A 13,540-nucleotide genomic window follows, 5' to 3' on the forward strand; every position below is an offset into this window, starting at 1 on the left:
GGGGGCATTTGTATATGTTATTATTAATTATAGTGTAACTAACACCTCAAACAACTGCTGAAGACCAGGCTGAAATAGAGTCACGACCACCATCCTGCATGTATCCCGTGAGTGTTCAACACAGATAACGAAGTTAACGAAGTAAACGAACCAATATAACATGTTTTACATTGTCAAATGAACGTGCATGCCAAGAGAGACATAAAATAAAAAATAAATAAATCCCCATATCACAGAAATATATATTTTTATATGTTTCTTTTATTGAAGAATAAAACTTTTAACAAAATATATATTTTTTTCTTTATTGCCTAATTGTTTACAATCTCTGATGGAATAATATGAAAGATGAAATATTTTGCCCCAAGGCAGAATATAAATTAGATATAATTTGAGATAATAATATTTCTTCATATAGAGTTTCAAGCCAATGAAGGCCATCATTTCACCAGGACTTGTTTTTGTCATGTGAAGATGATTATTTGGCCTGGATCAGCACAACATATATGCTTCATGGCCTATATGCGAATAGCCATGTTATAGCACTTTCTGTAAAATGTACATATTTTTGGTGTGATTATAGGCTATACATATTTGCCAGGTTGGGAGACTATACACCAAAGAATAATAATAATAATAATAATCAGACAATTGAATATACTGAAGCCCAACATTGAGATCTTTCTCACAGCAGTTCTTTTTTCTTTTTATATTGTAATTATATTACTTATATATCTATTTCATATAACCAACAACAATAAAAATTAATGTATTTGTTGCTTGACTGTGAATCTTCTTATAAAGGGCAAACATATAGTTCAAGGAGAAGTTTGAGCATGTTATAAAAGGATCGGCGATTTAAAAAAAAGGACTACTTTGAGTATAAGTCAGCCCTATGTCATGTCACATAACATCCAGTTAAATCCAAAATAACCTATAGGATTGCATAATATGTCTAGTGTTAGCCTACATCAGATATTTTGTTTACAGACACTGTCTTACAGTACAGTATGGTCCCAGTTCGGTGCTGCAGCACCACCCGGTGGATAGTCACAGACATTACATTTCAAGAAGTTTCGTTTTATTTTAGTTGGAAATGTTAATATCGTTGTGATATTTTGATTTCAGTAAGTTTCTAAGACTCGATCTTAGGTTCCAAATGGTAAATCTGTCAGGAAATTACAATTTATATATATATGCTATCTGTGTCTGTCTGTCTCGCAACACATCTGTTGCAACCTTGCGGTTACAAGTTACAACCCTGGAACTTGCAACAGGCCTATTAATGAGGTATAATTAGGCTACATAGCAATGCTCAACCAAACCAGTGACTTTAAAAAAAAATGTATCCTACCGATTTTTCCACTCCAAATATAGTATCGGCTACCACACAAGTAGCCTATAGGCAAATCCTGTTTTTGGAAGGGAAAAAAAGACATGAGTAGCAAGCCACAGTGCTGTGTTGACAAATTAGTTTGCTTGTAGGCTATTGTACCTTCTAAATATTTCTTTGCTTACATTTCACCATACAAGCTTCACAAATATCTCTCTCTGCTATAAAGTGGGCAATGACATTTACAGATTAAACCATAGAAACCTTTGTGTTCATTTGAAGGACCACTTCACCACTTTTAAACGTATCTTCAATTGATCCTCACTAATATTCATGATAAAATTCCACTTTTTCCCCTACTCAGTCTGTGTCTCATAGGACGGGGCGGCGGTGGCTCAGGGGTAGAGTGCCTGGATGGGAACCGCAAGGTTGCCAGTTCGAACCTGGGCTCCCCCTGAGTTACTGTCGAAGTGTCCTTGAGCAAGACACTGAACCCCTAATTGCTCCCGATGTGCTAGTTGGTGCCTTGCATGGTTTCCGCTGCCATCGGTGTATGAATGGGTGAATGTAATGCACAATCTATGTAAAGCGCCTTGGATAAAGGCGCTATATAAATGCACCATTTACCATTTATAGGAGGGCTGCGGGGCAGTTCAGAAACCCGTCCACCAGTGACATCATCGTTAGGCAGATTTATTTTTTAAAACAAGATTAAAAAATATATATATTTCGATTTTTATTATCGTGAGAACGATGGCTTCCTTTATTCGCATTGCAACTTTTCAGGAATTGAAAGCCTGCAGTTACTATTATCTTGGATTCGGGATTCCCCATCGATGATGTCACTGATGAACGGATTTCATGTCCACAGCTCATGCCCTCCCATGAGACACGGGCAGAGTAGGAAAAAAATCACACCCATGTGAAGTGAGAGGCGCTCTTACATCATCTCATTCCGGCCAGTCACAATTTGCGTCCTCACTTTTCCATCTTCACTTTTCTGTCCTCACTTTTTATCCTGCCCAGCCAATCAAATCATCGCTATGGGGTGATCACTGCCAATCAAATCATCGCTGGGGTGATCAGCCAATCAAATCATCGCTGGGGTGATCACCCAATCAAATCATCGCTATGGGGTGATCAGCCAATCAAATCATCAATTATATGATTCACACAAACACACAAAGCTGGGCATATAGGAGGTTCTAATGCCCCTCAAAAAATGTGGCATTTTATCATGAACATTAGTGAGGACCAATTATATGAAGGTAGGTTGAAAAGTGGTGAAGTTGTCCTTTAACCCAAAGAATGTAAAAAAAAAAGAAGAAAAAAAAGACCGTCAAATAAACACATGGGCATTTTGCTGGTGTATGTTTAAACATACTGACTATACATCAGCTGTATAGTGTATTATATATATTGCAGTATAGGTTATACAATAAAGTTCAATGGTTCCCAGAGACAAAAGCGACAGGGCTGCGTCCAGTCAGCGCTGATTGCGGCGGTAGGGCGAGATGCGTATGAATGCAGTGCTGTCTCTGGTCAGGAGTCGGGTGACCTGGTCCAGACTGAAGCCAGCTACCGCCTCTCCGTTCACCTCCAGGATCTCATCCCCCACACCAAGCAGGCCCATGACGTAGAGACCCTCGCCGGCACCATCCCCCACCTTCTCCACATACACACCTGCAGTGTGTGTGAGTGCGAGAGCGAGCGAGAGAGCGAGTGAAAGATAGAGAGAGACAGACAGAGTGGAGGGGGCAGGAGAAAGGAAGGGAAAACCGGGGATGAATGGAAGGGGGGATTGTGGACGACAACAACAACAGAAGATGGTGGCATGAGATAAAAGATATAGAACATAACAAATACATTATTATATTTTACATCATCATCATCATCATCATCATCATCATCATCATCCCTGTGATACAGCAAATGGGTGACCTGTTCTACCGATATCTATCAGATAAAAAAACCAATATCTCAGATATTTAGAGTTTTATGCATTCCCAAATGAGATTTGTAGCTGTCCCAGCAATGGGTATTTTTACATATTGTATTTGCATGCTGTGTGTGGTGCCTGGTCTTTATTGCTGTTCATTATGACCTAGAAGGGCATGCAGGAGCAGAGCCCTGTGATTAGAGTGAGGCAGCATTGATTGCACCTGTGTGAGCTGAACTCAGAACAAGCTAAGTTTCAGTGGTGCAAGGAGCTCTTCCTGTCTTCCCACGTCTAAAAAGAGTGTCCTTAAATAGAGAATATAAGAGAAGATAAAGTAGCTCTCCTAAAATAATCTGCAGAAGGCGCACACGGTATGTTACATGTTGTTGTTTTCTTTGTTTGTAAACTAATTGTTTGTGTACATCTCATTGTGTTTGTTTACGGACGTCATGATTGACTGACAAGGACATTCATATTTCATGTTTCATTGTGTTTAAAAGGATATTGTTATGTTTTGTGTTGCAGTTTTTCACGTTGTCTTGGGGAAATAAACGTTTGTTATTCTGCTGGATAGGAGCGGTTACAAGATTCTTATAGCTTAGTTTGTCAACATCATTATTATTTAAATGAATTAATTGTATGAGCTAAAATATAGCTATAGTGTGTGTACTGCATGTATAGCATGAGCTGGAGCCTTTCTTTGCACATCCAAAGTATAGTTCTCAACTTTGTCTGACCAAAACAGCTGTTTAATAATTAAACAGCTAACAAACCACTTAAAAGGGAATACCACTCATTTTCAACATTTTACTATGTCATTATATCTTAGAGTTGTGTGGAAATAATAAAAAAAAAGAAAGTCCCTCCAAAATCAGTAACATAATGAAGTACATCTCAGTGACATCACAAAGTGGTACTTGATATACTGACCATTGAGGGTATTCGGCTTGGTGAGCTAAGGGTTGCATCACTGCTTTTTGCAGAGGATGTGGTCCTGATGGCACCATCGGTCAAAGACCTTCAGCTCTCACTGGACCAGTTCGCATCAGACTATACAGCGTCTCCAAATCTGAGGCCATGGTTCTCAGCAAGAAACCGGTGGATTGTGCAGTCCGGGTAGGGAATGAGGCATTACCCCATCAGGTGAAGGAGTTCAAGTATCTCGGGGTCTTGTTCACAAGTGAGGGGAGGACGGAGAAGGAGATCAGCCGGAGAATCGGAGCGGCAGGGGTGGTATTGCAGTCGCTGTACCGCACTGTTGTGACGAAAAGAGTTGAGCCAGAAGGCAAAGCTCTCTATCTACCGAGCATTCTCTCACCTATAGGTCATGAAGTGTGGGTCATGACTCATGACCGAAAGAAGTTCAGTCACACGAGAGAGACTCGGACTGGAGTAGAGTCGCTGCTTCTTCGCCTGGAACGGGCATCTGGTTGGGATGCCTCTCGGGCGTCTCCCTAGGGAGACGCCCCGGAGCAGACCAAGGCGCAGTTGGAGGAAACACATCGACTCACTGGCCTTGGATCCCCCAGGAGGAAGTCACTAACGTTTCTCTGGAGAGGGAAGTCTGGAACACTCTGGTGGAGCTGTTGCACCCGCGACCCGATTATACGGATAAGCGGTTGAAGATGGATGGATGGCTCATGGACTAAAACCTGGTTCTGAACTGAACCAGTTCCCAACCGGTGGAAGCTTCAAACGCAATTCCTCACCTGGGCAATGACACTATAGGCCTATGCACAATATTCCCTTACCAGTCTTGCCGACGTCTGATCGACCTTTGCCCCGTGAGATGACGAAGCCAAAGGGTCCGTTGGGAGGTCTGGTGAGCTCCAACAGCAGGGTTCCGTCAGGGAACGCCTGGCTCACCCTGCCTACAGGACGCACCACTCTGGACGGAAGCACCGCCTCGTCCGTCTGAGGACTCTCTGGGCTGTGGACATGATGGATGGAGGTCACTTCATTATTCTGAGGACCAGATTAGCACTGCATATATTAAGTGTGTGTGTGTGTGTGTATATATATATATATACCATATATATTTACATGTATGTAGCGCTATATTGGAGCGATCCAATCGCTCACATATACGTAACCTTCGATATATATACATACACATACATAGTATACATACATACACGCACGCCTCATTTTTTAGGGCGCTCCATCCTCTGGCTTTTGAAATGACGTCATATGACAGCCAAGTCTAGGGACTTTTTGAATCTTTGTTAAGAGCACAAACAAAATAGAGAGAGTGGCAGCCGTCTCTCACGTCACTCATAGGCCTATGTTGTAGACTCGAGTATGAATAATTCAATCCTCATCCCCTGGCAGTAGCCTAGTAGGCTAGTAATAGCCAAAGCTGTACTAAACATAAACACCATCTCTCTCTCTCTCTCTCTCTCTCTCTCTCTCTCAGACACACACACACACACACACACACACACACACACACACAGAGAGACACACACCTGGGACCATATGGTAGTTGCACTTCTCCCAGAATGGTTGAACGCTCTGTTCTTCTCTCAAGACTCTGAACAGAAGAGGCTTTGCGCAGCGGGTGCAGCTTGGCCCCAGGGAACACCTGGTGGCAGATAACAGGTATTGCAGCAGTCTGACATTTTCTTTTGGCAGAATTCCCCCATTCATCAAAACCTCTTAGGCACTAGTCCACCCGTTCCAAATCTAAGGATTATATTTGATACCACGTGCAATATGCTAACTCTGATTGGCAGGATGGGATAGTGGTTTATACGTCTGTTGCATAGCACCGCTGGAGTTGCCACGGTGACATGAAGAGAGACTACAGGAGAGATGGAAAACGGAACAATGTATATGTCTATATAATTCGGTAATTGTTTCATTTGTCATCACAGTTGACACAAGAGTTAGACTTATTGTGGCAAAAATAACACAACACCTAAAATGACATTTTCTTTCCTTTAAATGCGAGGGAGGTATTCAAGTAACGAGAATGCTCCACCAGAGAACATCATATTTCACTGATCTCTCACCGTGTGCAGTGGTGGAAACAATACAGTGTTTTATTGAAGTAAAAGTATCAATATAGAAATGCTCTGTTGCAAGTAAAAAGTGAAACTGTACTCTGTACTGTAAGTTTTGGCATCAAAAGGTACCTACAGTACTAAAAATATAAATAAATTATACAGAAGGTCCCTTTCTCAAAGTTCTCAAATGTAAAAATAAATATTTTGAAAGTAGCCAATCTACAAGCTCACAATGCGTCGCATCGCAACGCATTGTGAGCTTGCGGATCGGCTATTTTCAAATGGCCAAGGCGTGTATAGGGCTGAAGTGGTTACTGTATGTTTTGTAATAATAATCAAAATCGACAAAGTAACAAAATATTTATTTATTTATTATTTACACTTTGTTGTTAATTTTAAAAAATTGAGCTTTATGTTGTATTTAATTGTTATAATCATTACTATATTTGTCAACGGTGGTGGGTGCTGGGGTTTGGGGGTAGGATTTAAAAAAAAATGAGGCAAGGGGCAAGCCACTGATTGTATTGTAGAATTTGAATTATGTTTTATGTGCATTCTTTTTGTATGCCTGTACCTGTGCCTTTCATCTAAAAATGAAGAAAAAATAGTATTAAAAAAAAAAGTAACGATAGTAACTATAACGTTTTCAATTAAAAGTACAACCAATTTGGATCCGAGATGTATAGTAGGAGTAGGAGTAAAAATATTTGTTAATGGGAAATATTCAAGTAAAGTACAAATGCCTCCAAATTGTACTTAAGTAACAAAGTACAATGTACAAAGTACAAATGCCTCCACATTGTACTATGAGTACACAAAGTACTTAATAATAGTTTAATACTTTCCACCACTGACCGTGGTGTGCATGGTCTGCAGCGAGGGTCTCCTCCGGATGTTGGCGTGGTCCGGTGGCCGCCGCGTGGGGCTGGCCGAGCTGGCGCGATGGGGAGGGGCCGTGGGGATGCTCAGCTGCTCCATGCTGCTGGAGCGAGCGCTCTTCACCAGCCTGCCCACGGCGCCGTTCAGGCCGATGGACGACAGGAAGCGACGGAGGGACAGCTTGGGCCGGCCGTCTCGCTCCGCCAATAGCTTTCTGTATAGAAAAGTGAGGTTTTAATACACCCATTTTGACCTGAGATCAGATTCTTAAAAATGTCTTCTGTATATACAGTACATCCTGACAGTTTTTTGAAAAAGCTATATATGCTTCTATGTCAGTCGTTCTTCGATTAAAAAAAATAAATAGCAGACCTACAAGCTCGTAGCGCGCCACTCGGTGGCGCGCTATGAGCTTGTAGATCTGCTGTTTTTCGATAGCTAAAGCGTAACATGATGCTAAACACCAAAAGGGGTTCCCACGTCTGTTAATTTACTTTCATTGATTAAGTATTTGTGTCACGGGGCAGCCCGTGCCCTATAGACAATAGTAGAGACATTGCACACAACTTACAGCTGCTTCCTAATTTGAAGATCATCATGCCGGCCGACACCAAAAAGTGTCTGTTTGGGTGTAGCTGTTTGCAATATTATTTTTTGGTTTATATTATATATAATATTATATTTGGTATATTATTGCTATCTAAAGTCTAAAATATGATGTACCTACAGTATATGTGTTGTTCAACTTTTTGGTATAATGGTATTGCTGTTTATAGGATGGCGATTAGTTAATTGACAGTAAATTGCTAATCTGTGTTCTGGGTGTGGCTCACCCATCGTTATAAAAGGGAGGCTTCAGGTAAGGAGGCTCAGTTTTGACTTGGAGCAGACTGGTACAGAGAGCTGCCAGGGCCTTCAGATGTAAGGTTTAGCCTGTTGTTTTTGTTTGTTGTGTTTATTTTGTTGAGCTTTTCAAGTGTTCATTTCAGATTTTGAAGTTATTTTTGGCCAACCTTATTCGTGTTATTGTCATTGTCTGCCGTGGCCCACTGTGTATATATGCTGCACTGCTATTTATCATGTGTTTGTGGAGGGAAATAAACATTAAAAAAACCCTGCATTCCTGGACTTTGAACTGTTCTTGGAGCCTTGACCATCGGCCAACTTTATACAATGTTTGTTTTTCAAAAGGAGGAGAGGACACTGGTGAAGCAGCACGGACAGTTTGAGCCTTTTTTATTATGTGCTAGTATAGAAAACGACTCAGTCGAAAGTCGTTTTCTATACTAGCACCTAATAAAAAGGCTCAAACTGTCCGTGCTGCTCCAGTGTCCTCTCCTCCTTTTGAAAAACAAACAATGTGTATATTGTGACCGTATTGTTGACCACTAGGTCAACAATACGGTGCCATCTTGTGCAGCAATGTATAAACATTCAAGAGTGTTAACAGATTGGTTTAGCTGTGCATGCGATGTCTTTGCTAACCTCCCAAATACGCTGGATGTTGTTTTTGTGGACAGTGCCAGTCACAAGGAGTTCCTGTTTCTGGAGGTGGGCTGTACTGTACTGGACCAGGCATTCCAAGATAAACATAAGTATCAAACATTCTTTGGAATTATAACAAACCCTGGGTAATCGATGTAGATTTGCCATACTGATATTCGGAAGCCTGGGCCATGTGCATAAACTGACCACGAGTGGCCTAAGAATATAGCTGGCATGACAAAGAGTAAAGCCAAAAGACTTATACTTCCCAAATACTGTTCTGTTTCGTCTGTTATAGGCAGTTTGTCTGTGTGGAGGAGGAGGTGCCATCACTAGCTTCAGCCTCAACAAGCCTGTTATTTATCTTTTGCCTGAAGAGGGCAGCATTACCTCATACTCTCTAATAAATATCCTATATAGATCAATTATTTGCTTACAAACATTGGGACTGCATGGGTGACTGTTTCATGTAATCAATTCCCAACAGATCTCCAAAACCTGCTGTTTTGGGGAGTGCTGGTTTCAGTCCATTCAACCTCCTAGGTATACAACAGTATCAGTTGTATGACTCAGGCGGTCCTATGCAAGATTAGAATGATAGTGCTCCCCCGCCAGGGTGTGTCCGGGGGGGGCTAGCGATGAAAATGCTTCAATCTGGTGCACTTTGAGATAAAAATGAAGAGGCTAGATCTATAGAGAACTACACACATCATATTGGATTATTATCATCTTTACTGTGCTATTATTGCCATTTGCCAACATCAGCAGTAGGCCACAAAACAAAACATTGGATAGGGCAGGGGTGGGAAACTTTGATGATGGAGAGGGCCACTATATTTCAAACTCACTCCAGAGGGCCACAATGCATATAGTCAAAGGTAGCTGATCTACATGCTCAAAACGTGTCGCAGTGCAATGCATTTTTAGTTTGTAGATCTGCTTTTTTGCTATTTAAAAAAAAATTGGAATCCTGAATTATTTTCACCTATTTTTGAATTGGAATCCGGAAAAGTAATATTTTTTTATTTAATTTCAAATACATTAACTTAATGATTATGAACTGAAATGCAAATATTGGACATAAAAAAGACTAGTACTAGTCATTAAGCTATTAACACATTAGACTGAAGTAATTAAAGCGGGTCATGTTCGCATGTTTGGAATTGCAATTGGAACAGCTGAAATCAATAACACATCAGTATTCTGATATTAACCTGCAGACCACATTAAGTGCGTCTGTGCTCAGAGAATACATTCTTCAGCGTGTCCACAATAGTCCACAGCCCACTTTGCCACTCTCTCTGATCCACTGCATCAATAGCACCCCTCCCCCCCAATAGCAGACAATCATGTCAGACACATACATTCAGTTGATCCCAATTAACATGTGTTAAATCCCTGTGCCTCAGGAATGTCGTACTTCCTGTTCTTTCCAGATGGGAAGATGGCCATGACGCATGTTAGATGTTCCTTGCATGCCTGTATAATGCTTTTTTGTTTGTTTGTAGCAGCATGTTTTGAGTTGTTATAACCAGTGCTGCTAGTGAATATCACTGCCAAATATCACTAGAAAACCAATCCAGCACAAAAGGTCGTTTTATATTTTATTATTGACATTACAAAAAAGTACCCCCTTTGACCCCTCGTGGGGCCTGCGTCGTGGACGTGACTGTTGTGAGCGTAGAGGTCTGCGTGCGCGACACCATCGCAGGACGAAGCATAAATTATCCCATTCTGACCGGGCACCCATTTTGGTGTTGGCATCATGTTATGCTTTAGCTATTGAAAAATAGCAGATCTACAAGCTCATATCGCGCCACCGAGTGGCGCGATACGAGCTTGTAGGTCTGCTATTTTTGAAAAATTCGAAGAACGACTGACATTTTTAGAATCTGATCTCAGGTCAGAATGGGTTAATCAGACCAGTGTGTGTCCAGTGGAAACCTCGTATGAATCTGATCTCAGGTCAGAATGGGTTATACTTGATGGGCTGCAGGTGCACGTGCAGCCATGCACAAATAGGCTCTGCTGCCGTGATCATGAGAGCACCTCCTGTTCTCATATGACAGCGACTGGAGGTGTGGTTTTGAGGAAAAACTGCTTTGAATTGCTATTATTATTCACACAAACAGAAGCCAATGGATTATATATTTCAAGAGTGAAGAGAATACAATAAAAGTAGTCCTAATCATTCTTCCTCCATGCTGGGAGAAAAACGGCATCTGAAAGTTTGCGTGCATTTATTTCGGACTAGTGCCTGCTCCCGTGCTTGCGGTTATGGTTAGGTTAGGGTTTGAGGTGGGTTGTCGTGTTTCGGACCAATGACTAAGTCGGACCAAACACATGCACCCGCTGCCAGCCTGCGCGCGCATGCTGGTGCTTATCAGTGTGACGTTGTCTGTTAAGGCGTCTATTGAATGTACAGCATGCAAGGGGTTTTTCAAATTTTCAATTCTACACTCAAATATTTTATACTTTGGGATGTTCAGCAATAATACAAATGCGATGCATGTACACACACACACACACACACACACACACACACACCACACAACCCAAACAAACTCTACACATATTTTGGGTATGTCATCATATCCCCAAACGCAAAATTGAGGACGCTCTGATTGGCTAATTTATGAAAGCCGGAATTGGTGCTGTGCCAAGCATGGGTAGTTGACTGTATTGTGTCGAACAGTGTTGATTTCGTTGACTAAAACTAAGATGAAAAATGTTCGTCGACTACCTTTTTCCACTGATTAAAACTAAATGGCAACTAAAAAATAAAAACAAACTATGATGACTAAAACTAAGACTAAATATACTGACAATTTAGTCAACAAATAAAAAGTAGACTAAAATGTTAGGAAGGGACTAGTGGACAAGAGATCCAGTATAAGTCATTTTACAATTAGTGAATTAGTGAATTAGCATGCTGAACATAGCCGATCTACAGGCTCACAACGCGTCGCAGCGATCAGCAATTTTCAGCCGTCATTACGACGGCATCAAGGCCCAACAAAATACATTTTGTTCGAATAAATCAACTGTAGATTTAGTTGACTAAAATCTTATGATATTTAGTCGACTAAAACACTAAAACATTACAGGTGACTAAAATGTGACTAAAAACTAAATGAAAACTATTCAAGAGAGTATGACTAAAACTAAAATCAAAATGTGCTGCCAAAAACAACACTGGTGTAGAATATAAGATGACATGACCCCCATTTTTATGGAAAAAGAACATGGAATGTCAAATAGTCTATAGTCCCCGATTATAATACGACCCCGTTTTTTTAAAGTTCACTTCATGGTTTGAGCAACAACAAGAGCACAGTTATATAATATAACTCACCGTGACCCGTCAGAGTTCTCCTCCCAGTGGAGCTCAGCCTTCAGATGCGCCGACCTCAGCAGCTCCGCTCGGAGGTCCTCGGGCCGAGACAGAGCCAGTGCACGCTGCCCAAAGTCACTCAATATCACACCTGCGGAATGACGATGGAGTTGAGAATTACTGGAGACAAACAATTGCAACTTCAGGACATATAATAATACAACCGCTCCATAACCATTAACCAATTTAGACCTGAGGCCGATTCTAAAAAGTTTTCTGAATTATTTTTCTGTCGACAGCCATTTAGCTGAAAATCGTACATTTGTGCAACTCTTTCAATATATATTTTTAATGATAGCTCACCTGTCCCATTTGGAGTCGCATCCCGTTCTGCAGATGGCAAGTCAGGGGCTTCGGAGTAACTGAGGGTGGAGGGCCTGACACAGGGCACCAGACAGGTTGCCACGGGGGTCCCCTGGGACGAAGCCTTGGAGAGCTCTCCTCTCTGCCCCTGAGACTCCACCAGGGGCGAATGTTGGCCGCTTCCCTCGGAACGGTTCTTTGAGCTCGACTTCAGGGCCGACTTCATGGGCAGCAATTGGGTTGGAGATGACTTGAGCCCGCCCAACGCGTGGGGAGCAAAGGAAACTGCTCTCCTCTTGCCGGACCGGGATCTGGGATTGGAGTTGCGTCGCGCCCACGAGAGGCCGTATGGCCCGTGACCGGACTCCAGGCGACTCCCTCCCTTCCAGCTCCCTCCCTTCCGGCTCCTTCTCCTCAGTTTCCCAAACTCCGAGTTCCTCCGAGTTTCCCCCAAGACGAAAGCCCCGGCGAACGTGACTTTAGGGCGAGCGCTCGCCTCCGGTTTGCTCGGGGACGCACAACGCACAGACGTCTTCCCCTGCGTCGAGTCCTCGGCCTTGCCAGGCTGCTGAGGGTCAGCAGCGCTCTGTGCTTCTGAGGGCAACGACGCAGGCTCCCTTACTACGGAGCCACACGCCTCGCATTTCTTCACCAACACTATCACCTCTTTTATCACCGTGGTAACTTGGCATCTGGCGGCTGCCACGTCTTCCTGCCTCAGTGCCGGCGGCGGCATGGAAACACTCCTTTGGCCTCCTCTGCCTCTGTCTGACCCACTATCGCTGCAGTCTGGATTGTTTTCGGCCTTATTCTTGGTTTTGGTGGGCCTCCCACGGTCTCTCTGCCTGTCCAAGTAGCGAGACTCGGCTTCTTTCTCGGACTCGTCCTCGAAGCGTACCCGTGTGGGAGAACAGCCATGCCTTTGGGACTGGCCTCCCTGCAGGTCTGTGGGAGCAGAGGGGTCTATCTCGAGTACCGGAGCCGTTAGCTGAGCTACGACGGGCTGTGGTTGCCGTGCTGGAGTAGTGGCAGGTCCAGTTGACTGCCTCTTACTGCAGGAAGGACAGATAAATGTGTATGCTATTCAGTTTGTAGTGTTGGCCCGATAAGCAGCTGGAAATGAGCACAGAGTCAGGAGGTCAAATGGAGCCACACCGTGGTTTATTCCCAAAAGAAGGTGAAATGGTGAAATGGGAAAT

This window comes from Protomyctophum bolini, assembly GCF_963924005.1.
Source record: "Protomyctophum bolini genome assembly, chromosome: 12".
Classification (NCBI taxonomy): Eukaryota; Metazoa; Chordata; class Actinopteri; order Myctophiformes; family Myctophidae; genus Protomyctophum; species Protomyctophum bolini.